This window comes from Phodopus roborovskii, unplaced genomic scaffold (assembly GCF_943737965.1).
Source record: "Phodopus roborovskii unplaced genomic scaffold, PHOROB, whole genome shotgun sequence".
Classification (NCBI taxonomy): domain Eukaryota; kingdom Metazoa; phylum Chordata; class Mammalia; order Rodentia; family Cricetidae; genus Phodopus; species Phodopus roborovskii.
In genome coordinates, this window is record NW_026126092.1 from 162,719 (window position 1) to 190,493 (window position 27,775).

The window sequence follows — 27,775 nt, forward strand, 5'->3', positions numbered from 1 at the left end:
AGGAGAAAATTGATCAAACTCTATTTGTCAACCAAATATTTCCTGAGGGGTCCATGTATTTATAAGTATTTAGATTTGTAACCTCAACTAATCTGGAATGGTTTTATTTTGTCAAGTGGAAAAGTAAAACAGGAAACTGTAGAAAGATGGCCAATGCATCATTGAAGGGGACACAGTGTTTGATGATGGAATTTCTGAGAAATGGGCACTTTTGCAATGGCATCCACATCCTCACTCTCTTCCACATAATACCATTGGTTCATGTAAATGACTGCACACCTGGAAATCACAATTCTTCTCTCTCTGGTTTTCTGCTGTTTCATTCAGGCTACATGGAAATGTGTGCTTACTGCTGCAGTGATCTTGACATGAGTCCTCAAATTTGGGTTTTCAGAGAGAGAGAGAGAGACAGAGAGAGACAGAGAGAGAGACAGAGAGAGAGATTCTATTCACTATTTCTTTTTCAGTCTACTTCAGTTAACTGTGCATTGTATTACCTAAACAAGGGGGGGGGATCACAACAGCGGAAGTCTTCATGCAAGTTGTTCTAGTGATGGTTCTCCAAATTATTAAAAAACTGGGTAATTTCTGTTACCAAAAAAAAAATCACTTCACTATGTATTTGAAACAGAGGAACCTCTGTGATCTAAGAAATATTTACAGAGCAGTTCCCATATGGCCCTAAAAGGCTCGGGATATAGGTAGATTAGCCTATTTTCTTGAGAATTTGAGTAAGAATGAGATAGTATTTTACAGCTTACATTGTTGTGTATTCTTATGTGGTAAGCTATGTAAAATTAAGTTTATATTTTGTTACATTGTGTTAAATGTTTCCACTTATAATATTTTATGCACATTATTTTTTACCATATTCTATGTATGTATACTTTTCCTGTATTCAAGACATTTTGTATATTGATACAATTTGGGATATTTATCTTGCTGCCCTTTATAGTTCTACCTCTTGTCTTGACACTTATACTCTACCTCTATTTTAGGGATTTACATGTAGGTATATGTAAATAGTTATATTGTTTAAGTATTTGTTCCTGCTTTACTCAGGAAAGTTTTAATCAGTCTTTTTAGCTAAATTCCTGAGTATTACAGATTATCTTCACTAACATTTCCTGTACCTATGAGATTAGTCAGATATAGATGCTTAATCTTCAATCACTTCATAGACATGCAGAACATGGCATTTAAATGTTTTAAAATTAGTACTCCATTGACATGAGACACTGTTGCTCCTGACAGCACCATGCACTTTCCCGAAAATATGTTGGACACTGTTGTTGCTCCTGCTGGAGTTCAATCTTGCCTCAGCTAATGGCCTGTTAGGCATAGAATTGCCCCCACCTTGACCACTGATTTGGACATACAGTCCTATGTGCTTGCAGGAGACAAATATAGAAGACTGCTTGACCTTGCCAAGTCAGGGTAAGACAGCCATTCTATTTCCCTGCTGTTGTTGTGGTCTGTCAAGTTCTCTTGGCCTTAGCAAAATCTGGGTGTACCAACGTCGCTGTGAGACCTAGGGTGACTGTTCAGGTGGCTTGCTGTTTCTGTCCTTGCTGCACCTTTTGGAAGTTGTCCATCTGCATTTCCTGTCTACTCTAGTATTGTTAATTTCCTTCTCAGGTCTTGATGAGGTTGAAGATTAAACTATCACAACTATTATTCTCTCTTCCTAGTTAGATATATTAGGTACTAGACTTACGTTTTCCAGCTTAGGACAACTCTATTGTAAACTCCATTATGCCGTCACCCTAGGACTAGATATGTAGGTCATTTTGTTCTCGATTTTCCTTTTCTTAGAGCACACTTGTTATTCACTGTTTTGTATATAGTTTTGTATTAAGCCTAAATCTTTTCTTTAGACTAAAAGGGGAATTGTAGTGGGATATTCACTTTGTCTCCTTCTGTGGCACTGACCACGCCCATTGGGGGGTGGAGCCATGGGCAGAAGTGACCTGTGGAAGGAGGTCGGAGGGGGCCAGGAAAGGCTCTCTCTTTCTGGCGTGACTCGGACAGGAGAGGATCGGGTTGAATTTCCTGGTGTTCATCTGTCTAGGTTGTAAGTTATTTCTCCCTGAATAAACATCTATTCGGCCTATTTGTTTATCCTGATCCTTATTTACCGCAATACTCCTTCTTTGGATATAACCTAAGACTGGAATAGCATTTAAATTGAGATTTGGCTCACCTAGTTTCATTATCTTTAATCAGTTTCATGTTATTCATTTCCAGAAACTCCTCTCTTAACCAAATATCTTACAAACTGATTTTATTTCCTTGTATTATTTCATGTTTATTTTATTATATTTAGCTCCATTTCCTTTGCTTTATTATGTTCTTAAGTATCATTTGTTCTCTTTCCATGGTTCCAAATTTAAGCTAAGGAAATATAGACCAAATAAAGCATAAATCATATGGTCCATGTATTCAAAGAGACCCCAAACTCTTAATCCATATTAGGTGTATATGAAAACAAAAGGAAAAGGAAAATGCTGTGTCATGATGAAGTGGGAAAACATACTTCTTAGAAACTCAAAGACAATTAAAAATCAATATTGTCTTAAAACTAATAAAATGACAATGCAAAGAGTTCAAGACCACATTTCCATGGTGAATAATATTAGACAGGTATAAATCATGATTGTTTGAAGCTTTCCTTTGCCTGAACTTTAACAGAAAGCAGAATAGATGTGATCTAATAAAAATATCAGTGACAGAAGTCCTCATAAGGTACAAAACATTATAGCATGATCAGTAAATGAGTTTATTTTTCTTTGTGTGTATGAATTATATTTTCTGTGTGTATGTCTGTACACCACTTGTATTCCTGGTGCCCCTGTATCTGGCATCTACAGAAACCAGAAGAGCGTGTCAATTTCAGATCTCTTGAAATTGAAATTACAGAAGGTTGTGAGATGCTATGTTGGGTACTAGAAATGAACACAAGTAAGTCTTCTTGAAAAGCATCTATTGTTTCTAACCTCTGAACAATCACTCTAGCCTCCAATAGATGTTTCTTAAGGAATTTTCACTCTCAATATCAATCAGGAACATTTTTGTGTTAATAACAGAAAAGGTAAAATTATTTTTTAAGAAAATGAGCTAGAAAGCTAAAGGACCATTTGATGTTGTTTGTTTAATATAGTTAATATTAAAAATAGAAAAACTGCTTTCTATTAGAACAACAGATAAGGAGATAAACATTATTCAAATATATTTCATTCTGCCTCAGGTACTACAGCAGGCTTAAAAAGCAACTTAAAGGGAAGAATATGTATTACCCCAAACTAGGACTGTTTTGTGTTTTTCATCCCTTCCACTCATCATTTTTTACAATTAAAAAAAACTTTTATCTAAGAATTCATAGTTAGTCCAGGTGGTAGTGGCACACACCTTTAATCCCAGCACTTGGGAGGCAGAGGTAGGTGGATCTCTGTGAGTTCTAGACCAACCTGGTCTACAAGAGCTAGTTCCAGGACAGCCTCCAAAGCCACAGAAAAATTCTGGCTCAAAAAACCAAAATGAAAAAAGAAAAAAAAAAAGAGTTCATAGCCAGTTTTAATTTTTTTCTTTATAAAATTTATTTATTTATTTTATATCCCAACTACAGTTTCCCCCTTCCTCTTCTCCTCCCAGTCCCTCCCCCACCTTTCAGTTACCTCCTCCTTTCATTCCTCCTCTGTTACAGTTCCCTTAACCTGTGTGGCACAGCATGTGCCTGTATGAAACACAGCACAGTAGCTCATTTAGAGTCCTCCAGACTCTTAATGAAACTACTGCTAAAGCTGAACTAGGATACACTATTCTAAAGAGCACATATATTTGTCAGACCTGGGCAAACTTTCAGGAATATAATGGTCTCCTTCTAACAAATAGGCACTGCACTCTACAATGTCTCAAAGAAACTAGAAGTCAAACTTCAATTCTTTGAAGATATAATGATACCCCTGCGTGGATATTCACTGGGAATTCACTGTTTTCCAGTGAGGTTACTGAAATAATTGGAGTAATAATTATTTATATTGTTTAATTCTCAATTTAGACATTGAGTTCTAATATTAAAGACTAAATTAAATAAACAAGGTACTTGAAGCACAGATTCTGTCTTTTCTTCCATAAAGGCTATCAAATCTGAAGACTGCTGAAGTAGGCACACCTGGTCATCATTGTAGCCATTAACGGATTATTAACTGTCACCTGAGGTAAAGGGCTGTCCATTAATATGTTTGAGGGAACTGATGAAAAAGAAGAAGTTAATTTACTCACAGATACACTGCCTCTAGTGTCAAAGATGTAGTTCATACATATGCTTTTCTGATGGAGAATGCGTTTCAGAAGCCCTGTTTGTGGGCACTCTTGTTCCCAAAACACTCTCATTTTGGAGGAGAAAAAAATGTAAAATGGAATTTCATTGGTAATGCATATGTGGATGTGTAGAAAGAGTGGTTTAAATAAGTGACACAATGTAAGCAGTGCAGTTCTGAATCTGAATGTCATGTCTCATTGCTAACTGTACATTCTATCCAAATGGAATTATCATAAAATTCAACTCTTTATGTTGCTTTCTTGCCACCCCCACAGCTGTTTCTTGCTAGTCTCCTGGACATATGATAGACAGGAATGTAGGGGATGAACACAGAGGGTGAAAGCTATGTCAGAAAGAGACAAGCTTTCCCGGGCAATTACACTTCATGTCATGTTTCCAGAAACTTTGTGAAAAGGGCATCTATTTTGCAAGGGAACCAGAATATGTACGTAGTTTTAGCTGGACACTGTTTTATAGTTCTGGTGTTACTGCTAATATACCCTCATCCCAAGATGCATAAACATGTTTCTTTACATTTGAATCTTAGCTTTTGCTTCTCATGCTAAAGACTGTTTTGCTTTGTTTTTATTTCCTTTATGTGTGTGTGTGTGTGTGTGTGTGTGTGTGTGTGTGTGTGTGTGTATATATATACATGGCTGTGACTTTGTGATTTCTGTGTTGGTTGTTCTTCAACATTAAAATTCTGGAATTTGTTTTCATTTTAGAATTGTGTTTTTTGATTTTTTCATTAAGTTAGTTTGGTTCAAACTGCATAACCTTCTGTTTTCTGGCTAGCATGTCTTATTTTGTGGTCACTTTTTCTCGAGTTTTTTCATTGTTCTCTATAGTTAATATGTGACTGGGTTTATTTAAGATCTGATTTCTGCTAGTTTTCTTTTCATTCTTTTGTAAAGTTATGATTATCATATGCTTTGTAGAAGCCAATTCTAGAAAAATAGTTTCAGTTATCAATAGAAGCAGATAATTTCGTTTATCTCTCATTTTGCTGGGTCTTTTTGGTTAGGCAATGCTTCCTGGAAGGGTGATTGGGGAAACAAAGGTTGCACTGTCTTCAAGGCACAAAACTCCCTCTAGAGTCTGTAAGGTGGCTAGTTCTGCTCTAGCTTTCCTAGTCAGCCTTTTTTTTGGGGGGGGAGGGGGTAAAATTCTCTTGCCAGGCTAAATCTGCCAGTTTTAATCACATCTTTTCTTCCACAATGACGTAGTTTCTTTTATGTTTTTTGATATTTTGACAGATTTATATTTGCATACAATGCATTGTGATTACATTCACTGCTCTTATCTTCCTCTCACACTTACTAATCCTCTTTTTTTCTACCTAGACCTCTTAATGACTTACTACCTGCATATCCTTCTTTTCCTTTCTTGTTTTTCCAAGGCTCTATGGAGGCAGTCACAGAAACTCTTTGTTTACATTGCAATAGTCATATTATACTTACCCAGGTTGAAAAAAAAATCATTCAGCGCTCCTCCTTGTATGTTGGCTACCACATTTCCTCTGTCCTCTCATTTGCAATGTTCATTGGGCCTCAAAGGAGAGGACATACATGTACCATTTTGGTATGAGTACTTGTCAGTCACTTATTATCAGTACTTAAGCAGTTATGAGCCCTTGTTTCAATCATCACCATTTGTAGAAAGAGACTTCTCTGATCAAGGCTTAGAGGTGCACTGGTCCTGGACATAAATGTAAATGTAGAGAAGGCAGTTTAACTACATATCCATTTGGTACAGTGACAGTAGTAGGTTCTTCCATACAGCCTATGAACTCCCTATCAATGGCTTTTGATAAGTTCTGTAGTGCTAACCATATAGTCTCTCAGGCTTCAAACATAAATCAGAAGCAGTTGGCTACTGTCAGAACCGTCATACCAATGTTTCAACAGGGGGCATATATTGTCACTCATTTCAGTACTATAACATGCAAGGTCTACAACTGATATGATCGCTGATGATTTTTCTCTCCCAAAAGCCTGCAGAGTATCTTTTGTCTATATGAAAGCTGACCTGCTGGCACATTTTGTGTCATCTCAAATACTTTCTGGCACGTGTATCCAGTGATCTAGAGGTGCTCTACCTCCACTATATTCACATTGATCCCTGTTTTGCACCACTAATTTTGGAGGCAACTATTTCCTGAAGATACATAAAATACATTTGTTCTTAGAAGTGCTCTGCCTTCTTGTGTTTTCCACTATCCCATAACAACCACCAGTTTGCACGCTCTGCTTCTTTGCCTATGGTGGGACATGCTTACAACACCAAGATTGTTGAACTGTTTTTGGTCTTATAGCTTGGCTAAAAATGTGGTTTGAAAGGTTTCCTTTTTTGCTATCTGTTTCTTACCATACACTTTTCAGGATATACTTTGAAAATACCTACTTGGTTTAAAACTCTTCTCTAATCAAAATGCATATGATATTCTCAAAGAAGTAATTAAGATTTTAAGTAGAGTAATAATTAATCATGCATTAAAAATGCATGTGTCTAAAAACAGCTCGATTATGTAGTTCAATTTCTAAACATCTCTAGGGAAAAAAATGAGTGCAGTTTTCTAAAGGTTGCTAAGGTCCAGATTCAATGATTAGGTAGAAGAAAAAGAAGTATAAGGGTTAATTGCTTCCATTAACTCATTTGTACACAGAAGTGCAGAGGGATTAGGAAATATGGTTAACCTGTTAGACAAATGATAAATACAGTTATGAAATTCAAAATGAAGGTTTTCAAAATCTAGAGCTCAGGAATAACAGGAACGTACCTTAACACAATAAAGGCAATATATAGCCAGCAACCAACATCAAAATAAAAGGACATTTCACCTAACACAACAGAACATCTCATGGCTCTTTCTCCAAAATTGATCACATACTTGTACACAAAGCAAGTCTCGACAGATACAAGAAAATTAAAATGATACTGCATCCCACCTGACCCATAGATGGAAGAAGGATATCAACAACAACAGAAACAATAGAACATTTCCAAATGCACAAAAAATGAAAAACTCACTGCTGACTGAAATGTGTGTCAAGACAAAAGAAACAACAACAACAACAAAAAAGTAATTAAGAGCATTCTATTCTAGTATCAAATAAAAATAAAAATACAACATACCCAAGCATATGGGACAACGTGAGGGCAGTTCTACCAAGCAAGTTCATAGCACTAAGTGTCTACATTTTAAAAAAAAGAAAAAGTAAAAAAAAAAAAAAAAAAAAAAATCAGAGCAACTTCATCGTAGTAACGTAACAGTATGCCTCAAATTTCCAAAACAAAAACAAGAAATCACATCAAAAAACACAAGAAGCAAGAAAATATCAAACTAGGGGATGAAATATATATTATGGCTTCCAGTTGTGTGTTTTTCTGGGATTTCCTGAATGTGTGAATGAGTGTGTCTAAGCCTCTGTTTCTTTAGCCTTTTCTTAGGCCGTTTATCTTCTGTTCTGTCCTGTTCTGTATTATCGTCTTTTCTTTTATTTTTTTATTTTCTCTTAGATGCCTGCTTGCTTTCTAAGCAGAGAAAGAAAGGGTGTGGATCTGGATGGGAAGAGAGATGGGAAACAACTGGGAGAAATGTAGTGAGATAGTCCTTCTGTGGCACTGACCACGCCCATTGGGGGTGGAGCCATGGGCGGAAGTGACCTGGGGAAGGACTATCTCACTACAATTCCCCTTGCAGGCTTGCTTTTGTATCAGAACAGCCACCAGAGGATTGATTGCTGCTCTGCGAGTGCTGTTGTGGGGAATGGAGGAGAACAGAAGCTGCAACATGTATTCAGTGATCTATGACGACTTGCACATCCACTTCACTGAGGAAGCGTGGGCTTTGCTAAATCCTTCTCAAAAGTTTCTCTACACAGATGTAATGCTGAACACCAGGAGATGCAACCCGATGCTCTCCTGTCAGAGTCACGCCAGCAAGAGAGAACTTTTCCCGGCTCTCTCCAACCTCCTTCCCCAGGTCACTTCCGCCCATGGCTCCACCCCCAATGGGCGTGGTCAATGCCACAGAAGGACTATCTCACTACAGAGGAAGACGGAGAGAAACCCATAATCAGAATATACTATATGAAGAAACTCTACTTTCTTTTATTTAATATAACATTTTCATGTTTAATTTACATATTGATCACAGTTCCCTCTACCTCCCTCTTTGCCTGTCTCCCAACCTCTCATGCTCCATGACCACCCTCCCCTCCCACCCCTCCCTACTTCACATATAGAGTGATGCCCTCCAGGAGGGGTCATCTAAATCTGTGAAGTCATTTGGAGTAGGGACTAGGACTTCTCTCCTGTCTTTAGGTTAAGGGAGTATCCCTCCATGGGGGCTGTGCCCAGGAATATCCATCGGGGCATGTGCCACCTAGTTCTTTCTGCATCAAGAATACATCCTGGTTCCACTTAGTAAGGTCTCTTAGATTGCTCACGCATTCACCCACGCTCAGGGGGTCTGAGTCACTGCTGTGTTGGATTCTCAGGTAACAGTCAGGGGACCCATTAGCTTCTTCTTGTTCAGGTCACCTTTCTCTATGAGTTTCTGTAGCCTGGTCTTGTCCTCTGTCTCTGCATCTGGATTCCAGTTCGGCTCAGAGTTTAGTTGTGGGTGTTTGCTTCTGTTTCCATCAGCTACTAGATGAGGGCTCCATGATGGTAGATAAGTTAGTCTTGGATCTCTCTATCAGGAAGAGCATTTATATTTGCTTTACACTGTTGCTCAATTTTTAGTTGGGGTCTGTATTCTGAGTCTGTGGACTTTGCTCTTGGTTCAGTTTTCTCTTCAAACCTATAATGGCTCCCTCTTTTATGGTCTCTCAGTCTCTCCCTCTCCCTCTCCCTCTCCCTCTCCCTCTCCCTCTCCCTCTCCCTCTCCCTCTCCCTCTCCCTCTCCCTCTCCCTCTCCCTCTCTCTCTCTCTCTCTCTCTCTCTCTCTCTCTCTCTCTCTCTCTCTCTCCTTTTGTCGATTCCTCCCCTGACTCAATCTCCATAGTCTCACATGCTTTCACATGTCCCTTTCTCTTTCTCCTAGTTCCCTCTCCAGTCACTGATTGGCACTCTCCATACACTCTGGAGATCTTGTCCCTTTCCATTTCTGTGAGGGACCTTATATGAATCTCTTAGGATACTACTTGTATCCTAGTTCCTTTGGCAGTGAGCATGATAGGCTTGTGATCCTTTGCTGTATACTTAAAAACCATATCTGATCGAATACATACCATGTTCCTCTTTTTGTGACTGGGCTACCTCATTCAGGATGGTTTCTTCAAGTGCCATCCACTTGCCTGCGAATTTCAAGATTGCATTTTTTTTTCTAGCAGAGTAATATTACATTGTGTAAATGTGCCACATCTTCTTTATCCATTCTTTGATTGAGGGGCATCTAAATTGCTTCCCGGTTCTTGCTATTACAAATAATGCTGCTATGAACATAGATGAACACATGGCCTTCTTGCATGGATGTGAATCATTTGGGTATATAACTAAGAGGTGTATTACCGGGTCCTGTGGTAGACTGAATCTTTGTTTTTTTTAAGGACCCCCCTTACTGATCTCCACAATGGCTGTACAAGTTTACACACCCACCAGCAGTGGAGGAGTTTATTATTATCTTTCAAGGGCAGTGAAGAATTGTGCTAATTTTAATGGGGATTGCACTGAATCTGTAGATTGCTTTTGGTAAGATTTTTACTATGTTTATCCCACCTATCCAAGTACATGGGAGATCTTTCCATTTCCAGGTATATTCTTTACTTTCTTTCTTTAAAGACTCAAAGTTCTTATTATATAGGTCTTTCATTTGCTTTGTAAGCATTACCCAAATATACTTTATGTTGTTTGTGCCTATTGAAAAGGCTGATGTTTCTTTGATTTTTTTCCTCAGTCCCTTTGTTGTCTGAATAAATTGGGTTACTAATTTTTTTGAGTTTATCTTGTATCCTGCTAGATTGCTGAAGGCAATGTAGCTGTAGGTGTTCCCTGGTAGAGATTTTTTGGGCCATTATGTAAAGTATCTGGTAGAGATTTTTGGGCCATTATGTAAAGTATCATATCATCTGCAAATAGAGAAAATTTCCAATTTGTATACCCTTGATCACCTTTTGTTATCTTATTGCTTTACCTAGAACTTCAAGTATAATATTGAAGAGATATGGAAAGAGGGGCAGCCTTTTCTTGTTCCTGATTTTAAAGGAATCACCTTAAGCTTCTCTCCATTCAGTTTGATGTTAGCTGTTGGTTTACTGTATATTGCTTTTATTATGTTTAGGTATGTTCCTGTTATCCATGATATCTCCAACTCCTTTATCATGAAAATGTGTTAATGTGTTGAATTTTGTTGAAGGGTATTTCAGCATCTAAGGAGATGATCATATGGTTTTTCTTTTTCAGTTTTTTTTTTCTTTTTTTCTTTTATGGTGGATCACATTGATAGATTGTCATAGGTTGAACCATCCCTTTAACCCAGGGATGAAGCATAATTGGTCATGGTGGATAATTTCTCTGATGTATTCTTGGATTCGATTTGTCAGTATTTTATTGAATATTTTTGCACCAGTGTTCATGAGGGATATTGATCTATAGTTTTCTTTCTTAGTTGTGTCTTTGTGTGGCTTGGTTATCAAGGTGATTGTAGCATCCTAAAAAGAGTTTGGTAATGAACATTCTGTTTCTATTGTGTGGAACAATTTGAGGAGTATTGGTATTAGCTCTTCCTTGAATTTATGGTGGAATTCTTCACTGAAGCCATCTGGCCCTGGGCTTTTTCTGGTTGGGAAGCTTTTAATGACTGCTTCTATTTCAATAGGGTCTATAGGTCTATTTAAATTGTTTCTCTATTCTTGATTTAATTTCAGTAAGTGATAGTTATCTAGAAATTTGTTCATTTCCTTTGAATTTTCAAATTTTGTGGAGTAGAGGTTTTCAATGTATGAACTGAAAATTGTCTGGATTTCCTCAGTGTTCATTGTTATGTCCCCCATTTCACTTCTGATTTTGTTAATTTGCATGTTCTCTCTCTGCTTTTTGGTTAGTTTGGATAAAGGTTGTCTATGTTGTTTATTTTCTCGATAAACAAACAAACAAAAAAACAACTCTTTGTTGCACTGAATATTTTTATTGTTTTTCTGGTTTCTATTTTATTGATTTCTGCCTTCAAATTGATTATTTCCTGGCATCTATTCCTCCTTGGTGAGTTTTCTTCTTTATGTTCTAAGGCTTTCAGTTGTGCTGGTAATTCTGTAATGTGACTATCCTCTGTTTTCTTCATATGGGCATTTAGTGCAAAGAATTTTCATCTTAGCATTGCTTTCAAGGTGTCCCATAAGTTTAGGTATGCTTTGTCCCCATTCCCATTGTATTTTAGGAAGTCCTTAATTTCTTTCTTTATTTCATCTTTTACCCTGGAATGCTGCAATTGCGCATTGTTCAGTTTCCATGAGTTTGTAGAATTTTTGCGATTTGTATTGTTTAATTCCAACTTTAAATCTTGGTGGTGTCATAAGATATAGGGGAGTATTCCAATTTTTTTTTTTTGTATCTGTTGAGGATGTTTTATCTAGCCTAGTATGTGGTCGATTATAAAGAAGGTTTAATGTGGAGCAGAGAAGAAAATACATTGTTTGTGTTTGGATGGAGTATTCTACAGATGTCTATTAAACCAAATTGAGACATAACTTCTGTTAGTTCTTCTGTTTCTTTGCTAAGTTTCTAACTGGTGGTCCTATCTAGTGGTGAGAGTGAGATGTTGAAGTCTCCCACTATGATTGTTGGATGTGTGCTTTGAGTTTTAGGAGCCTTTCTTTTATGAATGTGGGATCCTTTGTATTGGGGCATAGTTTTCAGAATTGAGATTTTGTGCTGGTGGATTTCTCCTGTAATGAATACTAAATGAGTGTCTTCATCTCGTTTGATTGATATTGTTAGATATTAGGATAGGCACACCTGCTTGCTTCTTGGGTCCATTTTATTGGAAGATATTTTCCCAACCCTTTACCCTGACATAATGTCTGTCTTTGAAGCTTAGATGTGTTTCTTTTATGCAAATAGAGAAAGTTTCCAATTTGTATGCCCTTGATCACCTTTTGTTGTCTTATTGCTGATCTCTGAACCTTCACTTTCAACACAAGGAAAAAATAAGAAAGAAACTACCTTATATCTGAGCATTAATTTTCATCCCAGCAACTATATAAACACAATCAAATACACCAAAATGACAATGTGCACTAATTTTTATTTTTCTCCATGCTATTCTGTAGATATCAGTAGATTGAATACATTTGAAATAAGGAAGGCAATTCTACTTAGCTCCTATATTGACACATTATGACCAACTTTATGGGACTCAAAATACTACATGAGTGCAAGAATTCTTATATTTGTTTTCCTTCAAGTTAGAGAATATGAAGATCTAGTTGTTAATAGTTCAAAAATCTCAGCCAGAAGGACTGAGCAGTCTAAGCGACCTCAGACAGTGGAGCCAGGATGTATCCCTGGTGCACAAAAGGACTTTGCAAATACATCCCCCATGGAGGGATAACTGCCTTAATCTAGAGACATGAGAGAAGCCCTAGTCCCTACTTCACATGACCTGTCAGATCTACATGACCCCAATTGCATGGCATTCCCCTACATATGGAATTGGGGTGGGGGGATGGGAGGGGAGGGCGGTTAGAGTGTATTGAGAGGGCAGAGAGGGTAAAAGGGAGGGAAGGAAGGAGGGAGGGAGATAGGGAGGGGAGGAGGGAGGGAGAGAGGGAGAGGGAACTGGGATCGACATGTAAAATAATAAATTAAATTTAAAAAAAATGCTTTGACTCCAAAATTTAAGTTGAAGAACAAGTTACTGGGGAAAAGTTTCCACAGAAAATAAAAAGATGTGGATTCCTTCCAGACTAATGTGGTTTGATCAAAGTCAGACCACCTGAAACAGAGTACCAGGTGATCCTACATTCAAAACAGCTGGACAAAGCAGCCTTACATACTACAGCCAGGATTTCTGAATCTTCTTCGAATCCCCCATGACAGCGCCCCTTACCAGCAGGAAGTAGTTTGGAAAGAACGACGCCCAAATTCCCAAATATTGTCTATAAATGTTTGTTTTCATTTAAATGGACTTTGTTATATAAAATAAATGAAATAAAAAAAAAAGTCAAAAAAAAAGAACTGAAGTATTATTTTGAAAATTTATGTTTTCAGGGAGCCTGAACTTCTCTGTGTGTAGCCATTTAGAAGATATATTGTTGTAAAGTCTAATAAACTGCACATTATTTAAATGATACCAGTCAAAATATGACACTTCTTTGTTCAGTAAAATAAAATATTGAAATTCAAATTTTTGATGATTAAAATTTTAAATCTGGTTTTTTAAGATTCCAGCACTCAGGAGGCAGAGGCAAGGCAGATCACCGAGTTGAAGGCCAGCCAGGTCTACAGAGCAATTCCTTGAGGTCCAGTGATGCACAAAGAAACCCTGTCTCAAAAAATCCAGTCACATTCATTTCAGTTTTTACTAAATATTATTTATTTATTTATCTACTAGGAATACAGAGTGTACATGACATAGCACACATGTAGAACAATTGGAAAGAGCAGGTTTCTTTACACACTGTACCCATTCATTGGGCCACTTATATCCATTTTGTTGTGAGATTTTTATCGTGTTCATATATGATATATGTACAAAATGAAGTATTGTTAAGCTGTAAAGAAGACTGAAATCACATTGTGCAAAATGAAACTGAAAATTGAATTAAGTAAAATAAGCCAGAATCAGAAAGACGAATATTCCTTTTTCTCTCATACATAGACTATAGTTATCTTAAAATACATGCAAGATGAGGTCTATTTGAGATGAGGAAAGTATCCCGTTGTGGAAGACAAGAAAGGATATTAGAAAAATGAATAAGATCAAAGTATACTACATACAAGTATGAAAATATCACTATATACACTATTTTGTAAATAAGTATAAGACAATCTTAAAAAGAAAATAAAGCCCAGATATATGATGTGATTGAAATTCAGACCTATGACAAGGATGTCTCACAGGGAGGGTTTATTTCATATTAATCTGATGTGTCAGTATGATTGACTTGAATTACTGTTAATGGTTAAGTTAGAAAAATAAATCAAGGGCTGGGGAGATTAGTCAGCAATTAAAAGCACTAGCTGTTCTCTCAGAGGATTCAGGTTCAATTCTCAGCATCTACATTTAATTCACCACCATCTACAACTAAAGTTCCAGGGAATTCAATGCCCTCTTGTGAACTCTCCAGCTACCACACATGAAACTGATATACATACATACATGCAAAAAATACTGGTACACATAAAATAGAAGAAATACAGTTTAAAGACACAGATTTGAAAATACTCATGCAAGTAAGATAATATGGATTGAACTAGTTATATTTAGATATATGTATCTATACACATATATGTACGCAGTAACAATTGGTGAAAAAAGAGGCTATAAATTTGAAAGAGTGGGGTGGAGTATGTGAAAAATCTAGGAGAGGAATAAAGGGAAAGAAGAAATGTAATTATAATCACAAAAATAAAAAAGAGGAACCAACGATTAGTGGTAGGAAACTAGAAAAGCATGATCTCTGAATGGTGTGATTTCACACTTAATGGTCTCATTCATCAAAGATGATAACCTGGATCAATGATTTTATTTGAGATTTAGAAGTAGTGAGTCACACAAAGACGTAGTGAGTCTCTAGTTTCATCTTCCTCTACATAAAGATTAACTGAAGTTATTTCATAAGAAAAATACTTTATTAAAGACAATAACCCTGATACAGAAGGCACAGAACAAAAGCTGTCTTTTTCATGTTATACCTTACCACTAGTAATTATTAATATACAAGAGACAACAAATACTCATGAAGATAAGTGAGAAAAGGAACTCAGACCAGTCATGTAGAAAGCAGAATGGAACTTTTTCAAAAACAAAATTAAAATACTGGGTAACAAGATGGCTAAACAGATAAAGGCTTTTATTTTTTTTTCCCAGCCTGAAAACTTGAATTCAATCCCCAAAATCCTCAAGTTGGAAGGAGAGAATTTTTAACTTTTTATCAATAAGTTATAGGGTTTAAACCCTATGCAAGACTGATTTTCTTAGTTTGTTTACTTAATATTTCATAAGTATTTCCAACTATAAATTTTATTATAGATACATATTTTAAAGAAAATAACTATACTTAGAAGAAAAATACTTAGTGGTTGAGAGACTGTATTTTCACATATGACTTTAAATTTGATTTTTAAAAAATTATGACATAATATATAAAATATAAAAGTCATTCATATTAATGGTGTATCACATCTCTTTCAAGAAAAATGTACATTATGTAATTTTCAAATCAGATGGAACATATCTATTATCTGAGAATTCATCATTTTTATGGGAAAACCTTACTAAATATTTTAGTCTAACTTTGTGGAATGTGTGGCACATAGGTTTTGTCTACAGACACCATACTATAGTATTTGCTATAACACATTATTAAATATTTGTTAACGGCAGAGTTGTATGTATGCTCACAATAAAATTCAAAATATAGTAAATATAACTTCTCTAGCTACTCAGAATTAATCATATTATTTTATATATTTCATTTTAGAAATTATTTTTCTGTTATATTATTTCTTTAGCACATCTGTTTTCATGTTATATGCATTTTGTAACTCAAATATTTGCTATATTACTAAAAGCCTATTTAAAACACAAATGTGTGTCCATATAGTGTGTGTATATACCATGTGTTTACATATATATTTTACCATTTATTAAAGCTTTCATACAGATTTACAGAATTTTATGACAAATCAAATTTTCTCTCAGGTGAAACAGACATAGAAAAGACTATTTTCCCTGTATGTACATGTTTTCAGGGCTGGACATTTCTTATTAGTGTGCTCTTCCTTGGGGAAGACTAGTTCTCTTCTCAGCATTCCTTAGTTGCCTGTAGTTTGTTGTGTAGGAATGAGGCACTGTGAGCTTTCCTTGCCCACTTTATCTTGCTCATTAGTGTCACCCTTTTCAATTCAAATTTGACCAGTCATGTTCTGGAGACTTCATGGTTGTAACTTCTGACCTTCTTAAGAAGCACAATCTCATAGCAAGCTTTCTGCTCTTCTGCCTCTTACAATCTTTCCAGACCCTCTTCCCTCTTCCATTGTCTGCATTTATAAATTTCAGAACATATATATATATTTGTTGCTATGTGATCACACATCCACACAAAAAAAAAAAAAAATGGAAGAAAAAGTGACCAGAAATTTGCAAGAGTACCAGGAGATTTATATGGGGAGGGTTTTCAAGGAGACAAGAAGGGGAGAATTGATAGAATTACATTATTGAAATGGCTATAATGATGCCAACTAGTCCTGACACAATTTTGTGTCTGCCTAGGCACTCTCCAACTTTACAGACACACACACACACACACACACACACACACACACACAAGCACGCATGCACGCACACACGCAAATGCGCACGCGCACACACACACACACACACGAACACCTACTAAATAGCTGCATGTATCTTTTCAGGACTTTTAGGACTGACTGTGTAGCTGACCATAGCCAAGATATACTAAACATAATAATCAGTGATTATACAACCTAAAACATAAGCCAAAAGAGCTAATAGCTATTGTAAATCAAAAACATTTTTTTCTTGTGGTGTTTAGAAAATACCACTAAGCTGTTCAAAACCACAGATGTTGTTCCAGTGCCCAACAAACAATTATAAAATTATGGGTTTTATCTTTAAAATGCTGTACCCTCAGGTTTTGTCACCAAAATACTCTGAGTCATGACAATTCTTGGTTGTCAGCTCATAAAAATACTCATATACTTTTAATTGACTTAATATGATTGTCAGTAATTACCTCATGTAGATTATTTTACTATCTCAAAACTAATAGAAATAATTTTAAAAATAAATGAAATCTTCAAAAACAAATAAAATAAAAATGGGTACAAAGATTATTTTAATATTTTTCACCTTTGTAACTATTTTCAGGTATCAAATATGTTTAGAGTAGGATGAGAATACAAACAACAGGCCCACAAGTAGCTTATTTTCAAACAATATACTATATGAATTCTCCTGTTGCCATGTTGAAGGGAAGAGTGCATAGCAGTGACTAGGATCAGTGCATCAGAAGCATGTAGAAAATGGCTTTATTTCTACTTTTATAATTTACTGTTAACTTTAGGGTAGGTCTCAGTTTCATATCTGAGAACTGAATAACAGTACATTCCCCGTACAGTTGACAGACTGAACAAATGAAATCAGGTAAAATGCAGGACTGCAGTGCTGTTTATCAGAATCCCTCAGCTCTTTCATCAAGAACTCAAACAAAGGCATTCCTGCTGAGTATGGATCATTGACAATACTGAGCTCTTCTTGAGTAAGGACTAAAATTCTAATGATAATTTTGGGATTGATTATAAGTTGTAAGAATTAGGTTACTATCAAATGTCTTATCAACTTATTGTTTACACAAACCCTTTTTTCCTATTTTCATGTGTAATGTTATAGACTTTTCCTGGTGAGACAAGGAATATACATACTCATCCCATATAGGGAACCCACAATGAGCCAAATTGCAGCAAATCCAACTTGGTGAACCAAGGGTATTCTTTTGAAGTCCCTTAAAGGGATGATTCAAAGTTAGTTGTATCACATTAGTGCCCACTCTAACAGGGCTAACAGCTCACAAAAGCTGAATCCATGGAGTTCATTGTGTGACCTACAGACAATGTTCTCTTGGCAACTCATTAATCATTGTCTCCTCACCCAGCAGCTGTTTGCTGTTTCTACAACCCCAGGGAGGTATTTTGTGACAGAAGTTTCAGCTTTCCCAGACATGGGAATTTTAACTCTGAATCTCATGAGCCTGTCTTCAGGGAGGAATATTTCAATTCAGAGGAAATGGCTGTACAACAACTGTAAAGTACACAAGGCTTCAACTACAAGTTCTGTCTCCATACTTTCTTTTCTGCAAAACCAAGCTTCATTCAATTACTATGAAGAATATGTGGTTTGTCTCCTGTCATTCACCCAGCCAAGCAAATTTTGGCAATAACTTACTTATAGTCTCCTTGAGAATCCCCATACTCCATTCTACTGCCATCTTTTGGCTTGCTACAGTACATCCAGGAATATTTTAGCTAAAAAGTAAATTCACCTCGAGAAATGTCAGTATCTTCAACAAATGTTGCTGGGAAATTTTCATATCTACATGTGAACAGGAAACTTAATCCTTATTTTTATTCCTGTGTAGGTGTTTGTATGCCCCTACACACAGACAAACAACTCTTCAATTAGATCAAAGATAGTAGTGTAAGACATGAAATACTAAAACTGCTACAATGGACTGGGGAACATTTTACAAGATACAGGCATAGATTTGGGTGTTCTAAATAAAACTCTGGTTGCTCAGAAAACAAGACCAACAATTGGCAAATGGGACCTTGTGAAATTAAAATGTTACTTCTCAACAAAGGATACTGCTTTTGGGGCTTGGAGAAAACAAAATACGTATTATACAGAAGTAGAAATGTCAAGAATATTGGAGGCAGAAATATTTGAATGGGGAAGAAGACAATGAGATATAGGAAATGGGGGATGGGAAGCAGCTCAACAAAATTAAGGATGTATAGGAAATCCCTACTGAAACCTTCTGTTGTATAAGTCAACTGAAAAATACAATTAAAAAAAATGGAGGTATCATATATGAGCAAATAATAAGACTCCCAGATGCTATAAGTTTTAAATAAAAAAGTCCCAGTACCAAATAGAGGACACCCACCCTGTTAGCAATTGACCAGAGAGTCACAAAACAGAACATGTCATTATATTTCTCTTAGTTACCTATGAATAGTGTATGGTAAAACAGTTAACGCTGGAGATACCATACCCTTCAGATAAAAAGCACTGAGAAATAATGCCAGAAATCAACTAAAAATTACTCCCCTACTGTCTAAGTGTTCATAATGTCAGAAAATGCTACACAGGCTGCTGAAGGAAAAAAGTTTTCAACAGTATTTCCCAGCTATGTATCCTGCATACCATAATTACAACATGCTGCAATAGAGGCACGGCAGGTATGATGGTAACCAATTGCCTTCTAGCAGAGATTGAAATCCCCTTCATCAGAGTGAAACCCTGATTTTAAAGAAAAAAAATCATTCCTGTGGAGATCACAGGCCCTAGAAAAGTAGGTGCTGCTCATACTTTTCTAGAAATGTAGACAACTTGCCTCCTAAACATCTGTGTTTAGATTAATACTTCTCTCATCATTAATCAAAACGAGTAGTTTTTTTTTCAGACTGAAAGCTTGTTCTATTGCTGATAACAAGTGACTATTAAATGATCAACCATAAACAAAGCACCTATATCACCTTCAAGGAGAAGACAACATAATAGAAGAGGAGGCAGAATGGATTACAAGAGCCAGAGAATGGAAAGGAATTCAGTGAACATTGTCTTAAGGATATAAAACACCTAACACACTCATGAACACATAGCGGAGTAGCTACCTCTGAAAAGTAGAGTTCAAAACAGTGAGGAAAAGGTAAAAGACTGTATTAAGAGTAATTGATTATGATAAAAAAAACCCTTCTATATGTGTATTTAATTGTCAAAATAAAAATAGAATGAATTTCAAAAAGAAGCATAATAAGCAAACATTACTAAAATCACTTTCTGATTGAAATGTGTATCTGCTACACAAATACTAATTATCTTTCTGTGCCCATGCTCTGAACAACCCATTCAGTAGTACTCATAACAGGAACATTCCCATGGCAACAATCATGTTCAATATTAACTCAGATACACTAGTTTTGTTTCTAATTGCAAATCAAATTACATTTGGCTAAAGATAATCTGCTTTAACTTCTCTTCAATAATGCTAGTATTTACAATACCTGAAATTTGGTTATACTTTTATTTTTACTTGAAACGCTATGATTTATAATAAAAATGTAATCCAATACACTTTCAAATAAATTTACAATATTCTATTTACCAATATTCTAGTTATTTCATAATTTTTCATGTTTAAAAATTATCTGTACTTAGATTATAAAATATTCCCAGGTAGTTGTGATGATAAATTCCTTTTATCCCAGCACTGAGTAAACAGATGCAAGTAGATCTCTGCATGCTATAGACCAATCTGTTCTACATAGTGAATTCAAGGACAGTCAGGGGTACACAGTGAGATCCTGACTCAAAAAAATTCCCAGGCATTTTTATATATGAGTTTTGAATTGATAAAATATGACCAATCTATTATTTCAATAATTAAATTTGCTATCTAGATTTAAGAGTAAGAAAATAAATAATTATTTTGTATATAAATGAACAGTGAACTCTAGAACAATAATGCATATGATACCATTCTTCAGTTTATAGAACATCCTATAATTATCCTGTTCATATAGTAGGCACTACCATTAATGATTATTGAGTACTTAAAATGTACCTAGTGCAACTGTGTAAATGAATGTTATATTTATTTTATATTTAAGTAGCCACATCTATATAGTTACTACCATATTGTATTCAACAACTTCCAAAAATTTTGGGTAGACATGTCTAAATTTGAATACACTGCTCACTGTAGCTCAACAACACTGACTCAATTTGGAAATGAGAAATACTTTCCTTCTTTCTTCAGAGTGCATATTTTGTGTCCCTTGTTTGTACTTCATTATCTTCTATAAATCAGAGTTAATTCTTCAGGAGGAATTCAGAAACCACATTTTGTGAAGTTTCTGAGCCCTGCTGACCTTACAAGAGTGTGCATTGCACTGTGTAAGTACTTGGTATGGTCCACTAACAATGATAACCAGTTCTTATCTCAGATTTTAATAAATACATTCTTGTAGCATGAATAATAAAAACCAGGAGATGGATATTGGGGTTCAAGATGAACATCAGAGAAGCAAGGAATTCAAGGTACAAGTTTTCACCTGTACCAATGCCCATACCAAAGGGGTAATCAACTGAACCTCAGACTGCATCTTCAGACTACTCTCAGAGACTGCACTGAGGTCCTTATAGTCTCTCTAGTGCTGGGATTAAAGGCATGAGCTCTGTTTCTCTTTTAGACAGATTCACTTTCATGTAGCCCAGGATGGCCTTGAACACAGAGATCCATCTGCCTCTGTCTCCTGAATCCTGGGATTAAAGTTAGTGCCATCACTTCCCAGTTTCCATGGCTGTGGCTAGCTTTGCATTCTGATCTCCAGGAAAGCTTTGTTAGATCTTAATATATCACCACATATTCTCATTCCATAGTATCTTTTCCTCTGCTCTGAATAGATTGCTTCTCCACAATTTAAACTTTGCCCTCTGGGTTGAATTAGAATTCTCCCAAAGAATAGAGTTTACCCTGCTGAGAACGATCTGAATCATGTGTAGAGGAAAAATTCAAAATTTCCTATGTTTGCTGTCATGAAACATTTAGGAAGAACTAACATGGTGTTGTTTTGTGTGTTGCATAGAGAAAAGTCACTTATAGAAAACTATTGAAGCAAATAATCAGAAAACTGAAAAAAAAATAATTCTTTAAATGTATTCTAAGGGAAATCCTTGCTCTGACTCATGATATTTTTATTGATTATTTGCCACAAAGCAATGTGTACACTAGCTGGATAATAAAATTTACAGAAAGGAGGCAGAAGAGGAATTATTTAATGATAAAATAACTTTCTGTACATATCACTTCAGGAAGCTCATATTCATGACTAAGTGACATTAATTAAATTATTTATTATTTCAACTATATTGTTTACAATACAAAGGAAATAAGAGTATAATTATAAATAAATACAGTTTCATTCAATGGTCAAAATATGTGGTAACTTGATGTAAAAATTTTAGTCTTACCTACAGAGTATCATGTAGTCTTATGAGACTAAGGATCTTAACATAGCCTAGAAATTTACAGAAATATAAAATAGAATCTATTGTTTTTTCAAAAGTAATTTTATGAGGAGACCACCTTCCAGTGCTCTGCTCAGAGACCCTGAGGATTGAGGTCTGTGTACAGGGGAACCCATTCCTGCAGACTTGCCTATCCAGAGTCTGCTAGCATCCTGGTCCTACCTCCAACTTTGGCTGGAGGTAAGCTTGGGCCTGTCTCCAGCCTGACTCCCAGGCCAGCTCAGAGCCTTCTGAGGCCTGGGGCCTGCACACACACACAGGGAAGCCCATCCAGGTGAACCAGCCTGTCCAGCTTCTGCCAGCTTCCTGATCCCACCTCTATGCACAGAAGTAACCCAACTTCTCTTGTCCTGCTCAGAGACTCCTGAGGACTGGGAACTGAACATGGGGTAAACCATCCCATCAGAACAGCTCATCCAGAGTTTTGCAGCACCTTATTTCCATCTCTGAAAGAAGAGAGACATTTTAATATTGGATCTGTTTGCACTTTGGTCCAGTCCCTACCAGGAGAGGGAAAACCAAAGAAGTATGCACCTGAAGAAGGGATGCATGGATGACAATATAAGAACACAGTCAACAATGCAAAGATCAATATGATACACTCAGAGTTTAATGAATACACATCAGCAAGACCTGAACATCCTAACAGAGATGAAGCAGAAGAGAATGACCCTAAAAACAACTTCATGAAGATGATAAAGACCATAAAAGAGGAAATAAGAAAATATTTTAAAGAAATGGAATAAAGACAAACCAAAAATTGCAAGGAGCAATTCAAACAGTGTAAAGTTTGAAAGCTGAAATAAAGACAAGAAACAAACAAAAAACAAAACAAAAAAAAAAAAAAAACTAAAAAAACAATCTCACAGAGTTCTGGAAATAGAAAAGGTGGGTAAATGATCAGGAAATATAGATGCAAGCAAAGCATAACCAACAGAATACAAGAGATGGAAAAGAAAATCTCAGGCATTGAAGATACACTATGAGAAATAGATTCATCGACTAAAGAAAACCTTAAGTCTAACAAAACTCTAACAAAAAAATATCCAGGAAATATGAGATACTGTGAAAAAGCCAAATCTAAGAATAAAAGAAGGTGAAGAAACCCAACTCAAAGGTGCAGAAAATACATTCAACAAAATCATAGAAGAAAACTTTCCCAACATTAAGAAAGACATGCCAATTAAGTACAAGAAGCTTACAAAACACCAAACTGAGTAGATCACAAAAGAATGTCCCCTCACCACATAATAATCAACACAACAAACATCCAGAATAAAGAAAGGATATTAAGAACAGCAAAGGAAAAAGGCCAAGTAACATATGAAAGCAAACATATCAGAATTACACCTGATTTGTCAATGGAAACTCTGAAGGACAGAGGGTAATGAATGAACAGATATTCTAACAACACTAAGAGAACATGGTTGCCAGCCCAGACTATTATAACCAGCAAAGCTATCAGTCAATGATGCCTCACAATTGACCTGTCTCAGCCCCTGACTCTGTGTACCCCACTTTTTAATAGGTTTATTTGGTGTTTTGGTAACTAGCTTCTTGAGTTCTTTGCGTATTTTGGAAATCAGCCTTCTATCAGATGTGGGGTTGATGAATATCTTTTTCCATTATGTGGGCTTCTGTTTTGTCTTTGTGACTGTGTCCTTTGCCTTACAGAAGTTGTTCAGTTTCAGGAGGTCCCACTTATTAATTGTTAATCTCAGTGTCTGTGGTACTGGAATTATGTTCAGGAAGCTGTATCCTGTACCAATTCTTTCAAGCATACCTCCCACTTTCTCTTCTAAGAGGTTCAGTATGGCTGAAGCACAGGTTTTTTTTTCTTTTTTTAAAATTTAAATTAGAAACAATCTTGTTTTACATGGCAATCCCAGTTCTCTTTCCTTTCCATACTCCCTTACCCTGCAATTACCCCCTATTGCATCATCTTTCTGCTCACCAGGGAGGGTGAGGCCTTCCATGGAGGATTTTCTATCACATCATTTGGAGCAGGACATGTGTCTAGACTGAGACAGTATCACTCTATGGGAAATGGGCTCCCAAAGTCCATTTGTTCTCTAGAGATAAATACTGATTCACTACCAGAGGCACAATAGACTGTCTTGGCCTCATAACTGATACCCACATTCAAGGGATCTAGGTCAGACCTATGCTGGTTTCCAGTAATCAGTCTGGGGTCTATGAGCATCCCCTTGTTCAGATAAACTGTTTTGGTGGGTTTCCCCAGCCTGGTCTTGACCCCTTTGCCTTAAGACCAACCCCCACTCTTGTATTCAGGTTGAGCAATGCAATCCAACGTGAGGATTTGCTCACAAGGCATGGTCTAAGCCAAAGGGACAACCCCTGCTCCCATTGCCTGGAGTTCCACATATAGGCCAAGTTATACAGATGTCACATATATGCATAAGACCTAGGTGTGTCTCATGATTGGTTCAGACTGTGAGTTCCCATGAGACTGGCTAGTGTTTCTATAGATTTTCCTTGTTTCCTACAATCCTCCTCACTCTCCTTTGCAGCATTCCTGAACTCAGCCAAATTTTTGGCTCTGGGTTCTGAATATGCCTCCATCAATGGATGAAGGCTGCCCAATTACTACCAGGGAAGTGACCAATCTGAACACAAGGTATGGCCAATTCAAGCTATGCACCAACTGCTAGCAGGTGTCTTAGTTGAGGCATCCTTGTATACTCATGGAAATTTTCCTTGCATCAGGTCTACACCCAGCTCCTTAAAGTTCCCTTACAAGTCATCTCTCTCAGTAGTGCCCTGCTCCACCTTCCCCCCAAACCATATCCTTCAAGTTCATATGCCCACCCACTCTGAGTATCTCCTCTGTTTCACCTTCCTTGGAAGACCCAAGGTCTCCCTTTGGGCCCTCCTTATTACCTAGGGATTGTAGCATGGTTATCCTTTACTTTAGAGTTAATATCCACTTACAACTGAGTACATATTGCATTTACCTTTTGGGGTCTGGGTTATCTCACTCAGAATTTTTTTTCTAATTCTGTCTATTTGCCTTCAAATGTTCTGATGCCTTTGTTTTTAAAAGCTGAGCCATACCCCACTGTGCAAATAAATATATCACATTTCCTTTATCCATTCTTCAGTTAGAGAAAAGAGACTGTCTGTGTGAGACAAGAGACCACTGTGCGAGAAAAGAGACCACCTGTGCTAGACAACAAACCACCTATTTGAGACAACAGACCACCTGTGGGAGACAACAGACCACCTGTGCTATACAAGACACAGCCTGTGCTAGCCAGAGCTGATGAAGGAAGCTACAGTAGATAGTTCAGTCATGTTGATTACCGAGAATGTGACAAGGGCCTCAGTTTTTCCCACTGTCGAAGAATTGGCCCACCTTACAGAAGAAATTATTCTAGATACAGACAAGAGAGGATCATTTCACAAGTTGACGGCACAAGAGAGATGGCTTTAGAAGAAATGTTTCTACTCTTCCCATTATTCAAGAGAACAGTCTCCCCATAAAATGGATGTTCCTTGCTTCAGAGAGTCACCTGTAGGTTAGAAAGACCCTCCACACAGCAGATCTGGCTCCAGGCTCAGGAGTAGAAGCTACTGTTCAGAACGAACCAAGACACACTCCTTCTATCAACCTCAGTGTAGAAGTAAAGAGAGTTGCATCCAGTCTTTGAAAACATCAAGAGAAACTTCATCCTCAAGTTCTTCAGCAGTTTCTTATATCCAAGGTGTTAGAAAAACCTAGCCAGCTAACTGAGAAGGAACTTGCTGAGGTTAAAAGCAAGTGTCCTAATGAAAAGCCAGAGAAGTCAGATGAAAATAACTTGACTGAGATTTTCGAGGTTGAGACGGGAATCCATGGCACCCTTATTTATGGACCAGACAGAAGAACCTGAGTTGAACAAAACAGATAGCACAGAAGGCTATTGTATGAAGGCAGCAAACTTAGCAGTTGCTCGAAAACCATTGCAGGTCTATCTACAAGACTGTGAAACATTTGCAATGGTGGTAAAAATGCTGATAGAAAAAGACCCTTCAATATTCCTAGTCGCATGTTTTTTCCTCTCCTCCCCCTCGCTTTCTCCTACTTCTCTCTCCATTCATTGCCCCCCCACTACCCCTGTGCTCTAGAGGACTTGTCCCTTCCCGCTTCTGTGAGGGATTTCATATGAATCTCTTAGAATCCTAGTTCCTTGTATCCTAGTTCCTCTGGTGGTGTGAATTACAGGCTGGTGATCCTTTGTTATATATATATATATATATATATATATATATATATATATATATATATATAAAATCCATATATGTGTGAGTACATACTATGTACCTCTTTTTGTGACTGGATTACCTATTGAGTCTGGGTAGGAATAGAAGACAAGAGAGAGGGAGAGAGAGAGAGAGAGAGAACATAAAAGAGGGAGCCAATATTGGTTTGAAGAGAAAATTGAACACAAAGAAAGGTCTAGAGAACTACACGACTGCCGCCAACTAACAATTTGAGCTTCCGCAGAAAGGCTACCATAAATGTCCTTCTGGGATAGTGAGATCAACAACTAATTTATTCATGGAGCCCTCATCTAGTACCTGTTGGAAACAGAAGCAAACACCCATACATACACACCGAGTCAAACTAGAAACCAGATGCAGATAGAGAGGACAAGACCAGGCTGCAGAAAAACATAGAGACAGCTTACCTGAACAAGGAGGAGCTAATGGGTCCACATACTGATAGCTGGGAATCCAGCATGGGACTGACTCAGCCCCCCCCCCGAATATGGGTCTCAGCCAGAAGACTGAGCAGTCTAAGGGACCTCAGACAGTGGAGCCAGGATGTATCCCTGGTGCACAAAAGGACATTGTGAACACATCCCGCATGGAGGGATACTGCCTTAATCTAGAGACAGGAGAGAAGCCCTAGTCCCTACTTCACATGACCTGTCAGATCTACATGACCCCAACTGGATGGCATTCCCCTACATATGGAATTGGGGTGGGGGGATGAGGGGGAGGTTGGTTAGGGTGCATGTGAGAGGGCAGAGAGGGTAAAAGGGAGGGAGGGAGAGAGTGAGGAAGGGAGGGAGATAGGTAGAGGTAACTGGGATCGACATGTAAAATAATAAATTAAATAAAAAGAAAAGACCCTTCATTAGAAAAATCAATACAGTTTGCATTGACGCAGAATTTATATGAAATACATGTGCGATGTGTTTAAAAAAAAACTTAACTGAGTATGATAATGCTACTACTCAAAATTTTGGAGACCGTGTTTAGCGGAATTAATGATGCCCAGATTAAAAAAAAAATTAAGTTTCTAGAATTTTTTCACTTTGAATTGTTTAAATCCTTATTATTTTGTGATGAATGAAATATTTTTGACAGCTGAACACATTTCTAGTATTAAATCAACATCTAAAATAACTTTTGAAGAAAGAGAGAGAGAGAGAGGAAGGGTCCTT

General features: G+C 36.9%; 1 pseudogene; it reads left to right on the forward strand.

Annotated features, from left to right (window-relative positions):
- The first annotated feature begins 24,895 nt into the window (after positions 1–24,895).
- LOC127218430 (periphilin-1-like) lies at positions 24,896–26,311 on the forward strand (annotated as a pseudogene).
- The last annotated feature ends 1,464 nt before the right edge of the window (positions 26,312–27,775 follow it).